At 41.0% G+C, this 13,735-nt stretch overlaps 1 protein-coding gene across 3 annotated transcripts in view; it reads right to left on the minus strand.

The window, feature by feature from the left end:
* The window catches only part of PRDM1 (PR/SET domain 1), a 105,347-nt gene that overhangs the window by 65,451 nt on the left and 26,161 nt on the right, over positions 1 to 13,735 (minus strand). Inside the window, exon 1 of one of the 3 annotated variants that reach the window (XM_056344745.1) lies at positions 318 to 550. The exons of the other annotated variants lie outside the window; for them this stretch is intronic. The gene's annotated coding sequence lies outside the window, so the exon portion shown is untranslated. Of the gene's footprint in view, positions 1 to 317; positions 551 to 13,735 lie in introns of those variants that run through there. 3 annotated transcript variants of the gene reach the window in all.

A 13,735-nucleotide genomic window follows, 5' to 3' on the forward strand; every position in this document is an offset into this window, starting at 1 on the left:
AGAGTTAATAATATATGATTAAAATACAAGCAATGACAGTGAAAACTAATCTCTGAATCTTCACCTCTTCCCCTATTTGTACCATGTAACAGAAAACTGAATACACTCACCCCCAGAGAGACAAGCCTCTCTTCACACAAACATACATCACTCTGCATCTAATGTACACTAAAAAAAAAAAAGAAAAAAGCAATTTCACTCGGAAGAGTGCCAAAAAGTACAACTGATACTTGACTACATAAACACTTTCTCAAGTTGTACATCGTCTTGGGGGCTGCATCCGCCTCAAGAAGTAACCCTTGGTAGCAGCTACTTACAGCTCTTTCTTCGCATTGAAAGCACCAAGTGGAAACCTCGGATACAGGTCAGAAGGTAAGATGCAGTCTGCTGGCCAGTGCCTAGGGCAGGTGTGAGCAAGGGCCAGCCGACCGCTTTCACACTGAGACCCGTGCCAGCAGTTCAGAGTCTTTATGAAGTGAGAAAGTAGAGCAGAAGCTAAGAGAGTATATCTTTTAAGCAGGATATTTAGGAGCCTCTGCAATCCCTTTACCAGACACACAAATGCAACCTGCCTGTTGGTGGGGTTGTTTTTGTCCTTCCCCTCCACTCTAAAAATACTAACCCTTCTCCTGAACTAGTTGGAAGGGAGTTGTGAAGGGGTGGAGTAAGGGAAATCAGTGCAGCAAGTCACCTTTCAGCCACCTATGACATCAGCCTGCTGCCCTGATTCCTTCATTAATACCTTTGAGCTGAAAACAATGGGCCTGCCATTAAGCACCACACAGTTCGAGATAAGAAAGCCCTAAGCAGATAATAATCGGTGCATTTAGCTGGATTTCAAACATTCAGCTGCTTAATCATTTCTTCCTCACTGCATGCTACCCAAACACAGGGGGAATGCTTTGGATGCCTTGGGCTAAGGAAGAAGGAGCTGGGGTGTGGGGAAGAGGAGGGAGAGAGCGGAGCCACAGGATGGGGATTGGGGGAGAGGGGGATTTCATTGGCAATCCTCTCCCTGGGAAATGAAAACATTTCTTAATTGCCATTAGGGAAATAGGTTAAATACAGGCTTGGTAAGCTGCTAAGGACTGGCTAACAGATTAGAGGGGATGGCCGTTGAAGTATACTCATTTCCATTATACGACAGAGCAGGGAATTTTTGTTTTCTTAATAGTCTTCAAAGACTGTTCCTGTCAGGCACTGGGTGTGAGACTGCTAGTTAGATTTTAACTAGTCACCTTCCAGCTGACGAAATCAGGCCCAATTCTCTGGCCCTGAAGTCACTGCTTTACTGCTTCATCCAAGGAAACAGAAACTGCAAGACATGCTGACAAGGAAGGTATTGTAAGATCAGCCTGCTTTGCTCACACAAAATAACAATGAGTAATTGCAGAATCAGAGAAGCGAAAGACATGATGCAGCATACCTGCCACACCAGCAAAGGAGGGCAAAAAAGGCATCTCAGAATCCCCAAACACTGAACAGACTGACGGGCTGAGCTTGGGGTGAGCAGCAGTCCTGCCAGGGCTGAGTAACTTCTCACTTCCAAAATCTTGGGTCTCATGTGGGTGGGAGTACGGGCAACTTAAGAAACTTAAATGGCACTGCTTGCCTGCTAAGATCTTCAAAGCCCCCTCCTTCTCAGCACTCACCCAAGGCACCTCCTTCTGGCGGGTGCCCTTCCTCTTCACCTGTAGGTTCCTCAAAAGCCATCCACAAAGAAGATGGTAAAAAAAACTTTCCAGCAAACTGAGCGGGAGCAAATATACTCCAAGTTTCCCTCTAAACAGGAACAGTCTTACTCATCCACAAAACTAGAAAGTGGCTATAAGCAGTACACACTGCAAAGCTGAGACACCATCCCATCACTCTTCATCATGCAAAACTTCCTGGGGCATGAGTGGGAGTTTTATCTGAGTAAAGTCTGAGGTTTTTAAGGAAACCCTTTGTTCTGGGGCTCCCTAAAGCCAATATACTGAACTATGCAAACGACCATGGATTGGCAGGTGAAGTTGGCAGGGGGTCTTTTAAAGAAGTTTCTGGCAGCAATGCTGGTTTAAGGCAGTTGCTGCTACCCCCTTTCTACCTGCAGACACATTTACCTCCCCCCACCCCAGTTGTCCTCACTGATAAAGACACAAGCATTTTTACAGTTGTGTGCAAAATGGATCAAGGAACTGCTCCAGCTGTAAACTACCCTGGCTGGGCACTCTTCCACGAGCTTTAACTTACACTCATAAACAACTACAAGGCAGGGAACGCTATGGCCACAATTTAATAAACAAGAAACAGGGACACACAGGCTACAGCCATGGCTGTAACCATTCTACAGCACTGCAAACTACTCACCCAGAAGGGCCTATGTCCAACCTACAAGCATCTTTTAGCCCCTGCAACAGGGCTACATCCAAGTCACCTGCCAGCAATGACCCCTGGTCTGTTTTTAACACCTGAACTGTGCCCAGAAATTGTCCAAAAGAGTGTTGGCTGAGTCAGACCAAAACTGCTAGTAACCATCCCTACCAGTTAGCAGTATAGATTTCCAGCACCCAGGGCTCCTATGCCCAGTAAGCTAGCATCATTAATCCAGAGGCCCAGAAACTGATTTAAGGGTATTTAGTCTCCTGGGGGAGGCAGAACAGCCTAGAGTGATCTCCACCAACTTTTGATAATATGTCCAGTATGTATTCATCTGCATTATCGGACATCTCAAAACATTTTAAAGACTGGTGCTAAGTGTCAGTTTCATCTGACTAAAGGTAAACTTCTTGGTTGCAGATGTCTGAAAGAGATTGATAAATGTGTTGCAAATGTTGGCTGGTTTTCCCTATGGACGGAAAAGGGAACTCTGAGAGAACTGACTCAAATTCAGGTATATGAAGCTGGGTGAAAAATATGCCACCCCAGCTCGCTGCCCAGAATCACACTGGAGACAAAGGGAGACCATGAAATTCAGTTTGGATGTTCTCTCTTCCAAGTCAATATGCTTGCTACCACATGACACTTAAAGCATCCTTGCCTGTGAGTATAGACAGATACAAGATCACTGTGGAACAGCAACCACATTGGTATCAAATGCCGTTGAAGGTCGTTTGCTCAGCTGTTCTGCTATCACAGATTCAACCGGCATGGGCAGAAAGCCCATTCATTTACATAGCACTAGCCAGTGTTTTTCACTTGGCTACTAATTCCATGCATTTCATCTGCAGGGAGTGCATTTCCGTGGAACACAATGAATCTTGATCTGAAGTCAACAAGAAATGGAAAACCCAGCACCTTCCTTGGTTCTTGCTTCCTTTTATCACCTCCCATTCAGAAACGTTTGCCTGCTTCCCATACATATAAACTACCTGTGAACTGACATAAATCCCTGGGCTATGGATAGGTACTGTTCCTGGCTGATCCAAGAACTGACAGGAATATACACACCAGGGCAACTAAGGAACCAAGGTGATAGCATGCTTGTTTTAAAGAGCCTGGGACAGATCCCTTGCGTCTGCCTATCATTTCAGGCCAGAAGTTTGTGACCACATATTTAGCCACAGCCAATCTAAACTAGTCACAGCACTGCCAGAAAGACAACTGTATAATGAAAGTATGCTTTTGCATGGTGACTGCACATGATATCCTTAGTAGCTGAATGCTACTAAGTGGTGTCAACCGTTACCTCTGCCTTCTTGACAACGTTTCTTCCAGCATAGATACAGTTCAAGACTGCACCCTTTAAACTATTTGGACATACAAGCATAAGCCTTACATGCAAGTGTAAGCCTTTTCAAATATATGACAGTGCTATGGTTTGATTTTTAGCAAACAGCACACATTTATTTTCATTCAAGACCACCTGAGTACCTCTGAATGGCACAACATACTAAGCCAGCACAATCCTGGCTCCCAATCAAGAAAAAAGATGCTGTCTTAAATGTAACAGAAGGTCAGTTAATGTTTTTTTCTGTCATTAAGGAAAGGAGAGGTACTGTCTTGAAGTACTAACACAGTGGCAAAGCAGTGGACACGTGCTGTATATCAAGTACTTTCCTTGACAACATAATAAGCATACAGATAAACTGGCCCTTTCTGCAAGTTACAACAAGTCCAATTACTCTGAACCCTACCTTTGGTTTAAGGCACTCGAGTTCTCATTCCATAAACCCTCTTGCATGCGCATTCCTGTAATACAACAAATTCCTTTTCCCTGCTTATTGCATAAACACTTATACTATATTTAAATACAGAAATAATGTATCTATATTAATGAAGAGTCTTCAGAGTAGTATCATGACATCAGGTGGTTATCCTTTGATGGCATAAAATTAGTAAGGTCAGTGAAAAGCAGCAGCTTTATGGCAAGCATGGGGACTACTGCTGTAAACAGGGCTCCTGACTCCTATATACTAAATACAGAATCATGGAATGGTTTGGGTTGGAAGGGACCTTAAAGATCATCTAGTTCCAACCCCCCTGCCATGGGCAGGGACACCTTCCACTAGACCAGGTTGCTCAAAGTCCCATCCAGCCTGGCCTTGAACAGTTCCTGGGAAGGGGCATCCACAGCCTCTCTGGGCAGTTAACTCCAGATTTCATTTTCAAAGTTATTCTTTAAATTTTAAAAATATTTTTTTTTTACGTCTTGCATATCTAAAGAGAGCATCTCTATTACAATATCATATTCTACAAGAAGGAAAATTAACCTCATCAGTCATTCTGGAATCCCCCATGTTATGAATAACATCTCAAACCACACTTGGCAAACCAAAAATGCTTTGAGGAATCCCGGACAAGCAGTTGGACAGAAGTCTACTTATAATTACGTAAATATGTTGTGCTGGGAAATATGTTGCTTGTGAATTAACTATTAAGGACAGACCGGTTTTCATCAAGATGTTACTTGCATCCAGTAGCTTTACACCAAAGTAAAATGAGGAACAAATGGACCATATTTTACAATGGGTGAAAATCATCTTCTCAACTACACTACAACAGCTCCACTGCAGCCCAGTAGAGACACGATAGCAAGAAACTGAAACTAGATGAAGTCATGGAGAAATAAAGCAGAATATTAAAGATTAAGTTTTATTTAAAAAAATAATAACAAAGTGAACAACCTGACGTGGGGGTGGTAGGTGGTGGTGGTGGGTGTTCTGCATTACTTAATGCCTTTAAATCAAGATTAGATGGCTTCCTAAAAACGAGCTTTAGCACATTCATTTAGGACATGGTATCTGTGCTGGAAGTACTGGCTATCTATAACTCATGTTCTGCTGAAGATAAAACTACTTGATCATAACAAATTTAGGCTTTAAATTCTATAAACCTGGGAATGTGTAACAACCATTACTTATGATATGACAAAAGACCTTCCTCAACTATTTATTAGGGAAGGAAAATTAATTTTAAAGACAATTAAGTGAGCTTTTCATTATTCAAGTACCCTTTTTTTTTTTTTTTGCTGCCACCCTCCTCTCCCCCCTTTCATTCAAAACACGAATACACGAGCCTATTTCAAGACAAGACCAAATTAATGTGGGACTGACTTTGGGCATGAAAAGGAAAAGCAGCCTGATTTCCTATAAACCTTTCAAACTTTCATTCCACCTCCATCCCCTGTTTGCACAGAGGAGTCTATTTTACAACTTTATCCATGTAATGGTCCTGCAGACCACTTCTTCATGCCAAAATTTCTCTTTGAAGTTTGCTCTCCCATTAGTGTTTCAGTGTAGGTATTCAAACTGATCGCACAAGCACAGCAGAACTCCAGAACTGTCCACGTTCCATCGAATACAGTTGTTTCATGTTGCCTGTGATTTACAGTCTTAATTAATGCTCAAAAGAAGAAGAGCACATCTTTGGTGGAGCGTCCCCCCTCCACACACACGCATACCCTTCCTCCCCTTTTTTTTTTTTTTTTTTTTTTTTTGGTACAAACCAGCGGTCTCTGGGTTTTGTTGGACATTGTGCAGGATGGCTTTGCCAAACAGAATGGAACACACTTAATACTTTTCCTTTATAACCTTTGCAATAAATCAGCTACCACTCCACTTGCATGAGAATGGCCATTAGTGTCCTGTCCCCTCCCCCAGCACTTCCCGAATTTTAAACAAAGTAGGAATAAACTGAAGCTGAGCAGAGCCAGCAAGCCCAGTAAATCAGTTTAATGAGAACTGAATCAGTCGTATGAAGTCCACTACTGAACAAATAAGGTGGACAGGAGAGGCTGAGCTTTCCATGGAGGTACTGGGGATGGGGAAGCAGGAAAGCAGTGCTGACATACTTGATCTTCTGCAGTGACGCATGTCTGTTGTGATCACTCTGCTCTTTAAAATCACATTTGCTGCAGCTTGCTGCTGCAATTCATTGTTTAGATTTGGCTGTTTCCTCTCCTGTTTGTGGTTTTGTTCCTCCATGTTTTCCCACAGAAGTGGAGTTTTCTGTTTACCCATTTTCACCACTTATCTCCTCTGAGATTCACTTTGACTCTTCATTTATCCTTCTCAAGTCTCCTCCATTTCCACGTTTACCATAAGTGAACACATCTACACACACACACACATCTATATATATATACACATCCTACTGTACCATTCAAAAGCTGGAAAGCAAATAATCCTGTATTTGCAGGAATGCAGAATATTAAAGAAATCACATCAACTTACATAAACGATAGCATGTAGACTCTGGGCATTCAGCATTATAAAGACCTCAAAAGTGTACCACCCACCCCAAACAAAACAAAAAAACCCGAAAACCAACCAACCAAAAAAACAAAAACAAAAACAGAAAAATAACCCAAACCAATGTACACTGGTTTAACCATTTCTTCAAACCAGAGGCAGTAACTTGCACAAGTGGGGCCAAGTATGGATTTTCTTGGTCGAAGGGGGGACTAAGAGGCCTTTTACCTTCCACACATCAGTCCCCATCTCTGTGCCACAGCTTCTCCTTGTTTGCTCAGTCTCATGCATTCAGAAAAAGGAGCTGGTAAGATGTAGTGAGACAAGCAAAATCAGGAATTAGTATGTTCCCTTTGCACAGTACTGTCCTGCTCCAGCCAGAAGAACTGATGGACAAGGGAGGGCATGGCCTAGCCATTCAGATCACCTTGTGTCTCTTCCCTGCGACTGCCTAGACTTCTTCACTTGGGACTCAGTAAGACATCTTCATCCTAACCCAGGTGTCCCTACCCCAGCTAGAACTCATTTTCTACTTGAAATGGTCACCCCTTTTCAAAATTAAGGGCAAAAATATGGACCATCTTTTCTCTTCAGCGTTCTTACCTCCTCCAGAAAAAACAATCAAAGCTCACTCATGAGATCCTGCCATCACATGAGTCCAAAAGTTTGGTCCAAGATATAGCACTTATTTGTGAATCTGGTCCTGTTTCCAGAACATTACTGTCTTCACTGTGAGCCTAACAGAAGAATGGAGTTTAATTCATCTCTCTGGAACACTTAAAACACCATACAGCCATACTTCTAATCCTAGCAGGGTAGTAAATTAAACCCTCTAAAGCATCCTGTGCTGCTTCTCTGCCCATGCATCAATTCCTCAGATGTGCTATTGCCTGTTGTGGATGACCTGAAAAATGTCAGTCTCTACCTAATTTCCAGACTTGTCAATGGGAAAACCTACTACTAGTGTCACCCCTCCACCATTTCCATGGCTTCTGGAAAAAGACAACTAATTAGAGCTGCTAATTAGAGAGACAGACAGAGCCCACTTTGCACCCTCTTGCCCCCTGCTTTCTCCTTCCTCAGTACAAAGGATAGCAGAAGACACACCTGGAGCCGCCAGCGTGGCCTGGGAGATGGAGAACCTCTCCCACTGCAGGCACAGCAGAGACTGTTCTGCACAGTTAAGGGTAACAGGTGCTCCTTTAAGAATTTATGAGCACAACTTTTAAGGATGTTGCAGTGATATCTATCAGATGAAGTGAGGAACAGAATGTGTTTATTAGAGTTAGTTTGGAGACTCTGCTTATCCACTATCAGCTTGTATTTTATGCAAGACCAGTGCTGTGAGCATTTAAGAATTCTACTTTGAGTCTTACCAGACAGGCTTTCCGTAAGGCTTTGTATTAAAAAAAATCATGATTTTGTGGGGATCTCAGCCTTCATGAGAGAAAGAAATGAAGTGTCTAGTCTTCTTGGTGACAAAGAAAAACCTGAAACTGAAATCTAATAGCACCAAACCCAGAAGGCTAATTAAAGCCTTCAAATATTCAAAGTATTACTTTCATAATCTGTGATTTTTAAAAAAAACTTCATGACTTTAAAGCCTGACTCACAGTTCTTGGAAGATGGGGTTTGATTATATTACAAGTGATAATCTAAAGACCCCATATTTTCTGCACCAATTTAAATATTTTTCTTGGCTTTCCTGCAGGTAAAACATTCTACCTTGATACTCTTAACTCATACAAACTCCATTCTCCAACCTCTAAACCAATACTTTGTTCTTCATTGTATTATTGTATTTAGCAACTCTCCTCTAGTGAAGCCTGTAGTTTTCTGACAAAGCAAGTGCACTGTGTCCACTGTTCTCAAAAAAAAAATAATACCCAAACTCAAATGATAAAAAACTGGATGCAAAGCAAATTATACTAACAAATAAGCAATTTCAAGCTTCTGTTCTGCAGAAGCACAATGAAGAACTCAATACATAACACATTAACTACAGCAAACTTCAAATTTTTCTTTCAGTCCCTGCTGTTCTCTCTGTCTCTTCTTTTGTGTCATGGGTATTTAAACTATGACCTATGGATTCAGATAATCCAAAAAACTGAGCAGTTAAGGAAAACAAAAAAAGAAAATTAAAAACATCAGAAGCCCTTGGCACAGCTAATTCACTCTGCATTCTAAATCGTTATAGATATATCTCTAATCTTTGTAAAAAGAGAGAAGAAAAGGTACTGCATTCAAAGTAGAATAATAAGACAGTCCATAAATTACAGTTTCAAAGAGTTTGGAAAAGAGAAGGAGATTTCACTGGAAGGCAGCTGAAGGTTGTTCTTTTCTTTCTCCTCTCACCAAAACTTTGCAGGCATCTGTAAACTAGGAATCTAAAAATGATTTATTGTAACAGACCATCATTCTGGTCATAGCCACCAATGGGCCAGATCCAAAGCCCTCTGTAATGAAAGTCTCCCTGTTGATTTCATGGCTTTGGATCAAGACCAATGTTTGTGCATTTCTTTTAAGAAGCAATTTTTCCAAATAAGCCGGGGTTTATTGGGAATTATTCCAAGGGCTACGTGACACTATCAAGAGTTTATATTAATCCAAATGACTTCTAGGAGCCAGTTCTCTGGGTTTTTTACATGGAAAAAGCTTCGGGGAGGAGGGGAGGGAAAGAGAAGCACTGTATGAGTCCATCTAGGCTTTTCCAGATCCTTCTTTAGAAGGTGTCCCTCAGGTCTGGTGGCACAAGCAGGGCAGGCGGTAGCAAGCCATCCCATCCCTTCCTGTCAGTTTTCCTGAGGAGCAACCACAACCTACTGAAGCGGTTGTGCCCAAGGTGGTTATGAGGAGGGAATGAGTCGCTCCCTAGACAGCTCTGGGGCTGGGGACTTGGCTAGTGCTACATTTGCTCCATGTGTCCAGGCTGGGGCAGGTGGGAGTTTGCCAGCCATAGGATGTCACCGACACTGGGTGAACCCAGCATCCTGCTGTCCTTTCTGCCTATAGGCCTATGTGGGGAAAGCCCAGCATTAGGTTCATGGGTTTATTATGGCAATCCTGAACTACCAATACAGCTCCTCGAGCACCATGCTTCTCCAGAGCTGCAAGTCATCCATTCCTCAAGCTGGATTCTGGTGCCCAATTTTTTTCAGAAGTGCCAAGTGGCTTAGGCTGGACCAGTCTTATGGCTGCTGTAGCTCACATGGTAGGCTGAACCAGCCCTCAGCCACCGCCAAGTGAGGAAGAGGAGGGAGGGGAGGAAGAAAGATGATGTAACATCTCCCTGATCTTTCATTTTCCTTGCATGCCAGGACATCAGAGTCTCAGACTGTCCACTGTGAGGCACGCTGTCTCTCAGCACAGAAAAGCTCCTGTAACTGCATGTTGATCAGTATCTCCCTCTTTGCCAGAAATAAAGACTACCACATGCCTCACCATCTCCAGAAGATATGTAGAGGGCTAAATTCATACATTTGCCTCCTCACAACAGTATCAAAGCAATCTGGTAACTGCTCTAAAGCATGAACAAGCAAAAATGAAACACCCCTTCTAACAGTCATGGGTTGTAATTAGAGGTAAGGCTGAAGAACAGAAGTCCCACTCACCAACTGCAAATGTGATTTTTTTTAGTGCTTAGAAACTCTGGTCTTATGTTTAAAATAAATACCCAGCTACAAAAATACTGTTAACATTAAAATTATGTGAAAAATTCCTTGGCAGACCTCTGGGATCTACCCAACCAACATTCAGTACCAGAGCACTCACAGATAGATAATTAACACAGCTTGAACCGTTCAGTACAAATGTTAAGCAGCCTGAAAATTTAGTTTTACAGCAGTACTTCTGCACAAATGGAGTAATACCATGATTTGTTACAGCAGCAGCCTGATAGAATAGTAGTGAAGACAAGACAACATTTTTATTTATTAAATCGCTAACTTCTGCAATGTTTTTCCTTCAGCCAACACAGAAAGGTAGGTATTCGGGCCTTCGGTGCTGGAAAGGTATTCAGGTGGTCTTTAGGGCCAATATCCTGAGGTAGTTAGGTGCTTAACCTCCCCTGGAATCAAACAGTTTTGTTACTATATGAGGGACTATATTTTCACTCTTTAGCAGCTTTTTATAGTATTCACTTAAGAAACTTTCTGCCAAAAAGCCCTGCTGCATATGGAGCTAGATCTACCAAATTTATATTAGCTACTCTAAGTGGAAAATACTGTGTCCATAAAAAATTAGAAAAGCCTTGATTCAACATGAGCTGTTGTATAGACCTGCTTTTATTCACTTTGCGATTTTGACTGCCTCTTGCAAGCGCTACTGTGAAAACTCAAAAGCACTTTTTCAAATGAAAGAAAATCAGAGTATCTAGTGTCGGCAAGCCTTGTAAAGTCCATACATGTTTACACTTGGCATCAGATTACACACATTTGACTTCTTGATTTACTGTGCGCACTTGTGTTTTCCCTTCTTTTGTCAGAAAGAAAATACAGCTATTCTTAAGAAAAGTTTTTGTTTTTAAAAAGACCTAATTTGTACTGTATGTTAGAGGAGTTCACTTTTCGCCCCACCCAGAAAGAAGCCTGATCCAAATACAGGGGGTGCAGGAAAGCAAAACTCAGAAAAGGTTAATTTGGGTAACGGCGATATCTGCTTGCAAGACATAAAAATGAGAAAGAAAGAGAGTGAGGACAAACTGGAGTCCTCGGCCAGGTTTTTTTTTGCTGCATCACAAAAGCAATTCTGCTGAAATCTTACTCGGAACATTGCCTGAGTAAAAAGGAGAAACACAGTTCTTAAATTATTTTGTACTTTCCATGTATAGAGGAACAGTCAGAACTGTATGGGGTTTTACGCCTTCTTAGTAGCCAGCTTATAAACAGCATAGCTACCAGTCTTTCCATAGGAAAAACAATGTTCTGCGGATAATAATAAATGACTAACTGCTCAAGCTTCAGGGGCAAAGAAAGCTTTCTACCTAAATAACATGGTATCTAGCCATCTATTAAGTAACAGACAACTGATAAGGAATAAAAATAATCAAAAAGAACAGATAAGAGTCTGGAATTGGGGAACAGTCTTACACAACTAAAAAGCACGTACAAGTTGACCTTCCTATCTCTTAATTCTGTGATTCTCTGAGAAGAATATTACACTAGAATGAGATGAAACTGAGGGGGGGTTATTTGTATAATATGTGTTAACAGGCCATCAAGTGGAACATGGGTACATAAGTGTGTGAGAATCAAACTCATAAAGATAGCAGTAGCCACAAAAAAGTGAATAACTAGGTGAGACCAGAAATTGTCAACATGTTTTTATGGATATTTATATGCAGAAAAAGGAAACTCATCCAAATGTAGAAACCAGGTCAAACAGAAACAGTTGTATGATTTCCAAGTTAATTCAGACATTACGCTATTATTGATCATTACGTAAATAAAAAGCAAGTTAAATCAAACACCATTTGTGCCTGTTAATAATTTGAGGGAAAACCATAATCCAAACCATTTTTTCCAAAACGTAACAAAGCAGGTTTGCCTCAGAACATGGCTTGATGCCGTCTGCACACAGCCAACCTAAGATCAGCCAAAAATAAACCGTTTATAAGCAAGCAAGCAAGCAAGCAAAATGCTCTGTTATGAATCCTACTATCTCTCTAAATTGCCTATCTGACAAATGAATGTAGCTTTTCTGCCATGGGCAATCCCACTGAATGTTTGCAGAGCTAAAGCATTATTTGTATTACCTCTGTCATCTAAACACAATATACTAATCTGGGAGAGGAGAAGAAAATAATACTCTATACGTGCAAGACATTGAACCCATAGTTTTTGTCAAAGTGTGTTAACTCCGCACCATATCTCATATATTTCCTGCAGTACCTCATATAGAAATAGTGCCTCTTAGACATAGCTTCTTTCATAAATCTGTCACAGCTCAGTATCACATTAACAGTGACAGAGAAATGTATATTTTCATACTTCTGTGACACTTAAAACATTACAGGAGGTTGTGCCATTCAGAGCTACTGTGAGCACATGGAACAAATTCAGGCCCACATAAAACCTTCCTGATGATGCTGCAAGTGATAAGCTATAAATCACCTTTGTGTGATTTTTGTGTGTGCTGTGAAACTGTCGAAATACAGTTTAAAAATTTGCATTAATTCATGATCTTGTCTTGAAATTGCACGACTGAAAATAAAATTAATGGTCTCAATACAGACCCAAGTTAAAACTGTATTTTTCCTGATTGCAATTTTGCCATTGGTTCAGAGCCAGAACCTAGGACCAAACTTTTAAGAGAGGACACAGACCCAACCTGAATACATTATTTGCAGAAACCCATGGAAAAGAAAAGTTTGGGGTTTTGTTTTCAGCTGAGATTTGAAATATCCTGGGAATTGGTATGAGGCAGCAATTTGAGACCCCTATGTTCAATTTGCAGAGTTATTATTTAGGCTCAGAAGCTACCACAACAAATAGCAGCCTTATGCCTTCTCACAAATTCTCTTTGTGTTGGTAGAAATCTCTGTTCAAGCAGTCACCCCTACACTGGGGAAAGCTGCAGCTTTATTATTCATCACTCTTCCCTCATCTAAGAGATCCTAAACCAGCAGTATAGCATAGCATGCAAACAGCTTGTAGAAGCAGAGAAACCACATTTTAAATTATACATATTAAGGTTCATTTTAATGAGTTTCAAAGAATTTTTCCCATCCATTTTATTAGATTTTGGAAAATAAACTGTGACAACGCACTGATGAAATCCAAAATAGGAAAGTAACTACAGTTGCCTTGTTTACATGAAGAACAAGAATGTTTCTCTTTAGATTAGCAAAAGAGAAAATGATGTTTATTGTACAGGAATTTATTTTTTTATTGCTGATATGCAATCATTTTAGCTACTGAGCTGTATGCTTGTATTTAGAGAGGCTGCTTGTCTGTTTTCATAACCGTATTAATTATAGTTTTATGCTTAATTCTCTGGAAAGTAGAGCTGTTACAACAACAGAAGAGCATACCTTCTGAAGTGGCCTTCCTCATGAGGAATTTTGA

This window comes from Falco biarmicus, chromosome 6 (genome assembly GCF_023638135.1).
Source record: "Falco biarmicus isolate bFalBia1 chromosome 6, bFalBia1.pri, whole genome shotgun sequence".
NCBI lineage: Eukaryota > Metazoa > Chordata > Aves > Falconiformes > Falconidae > Falco > Falco biarmicus.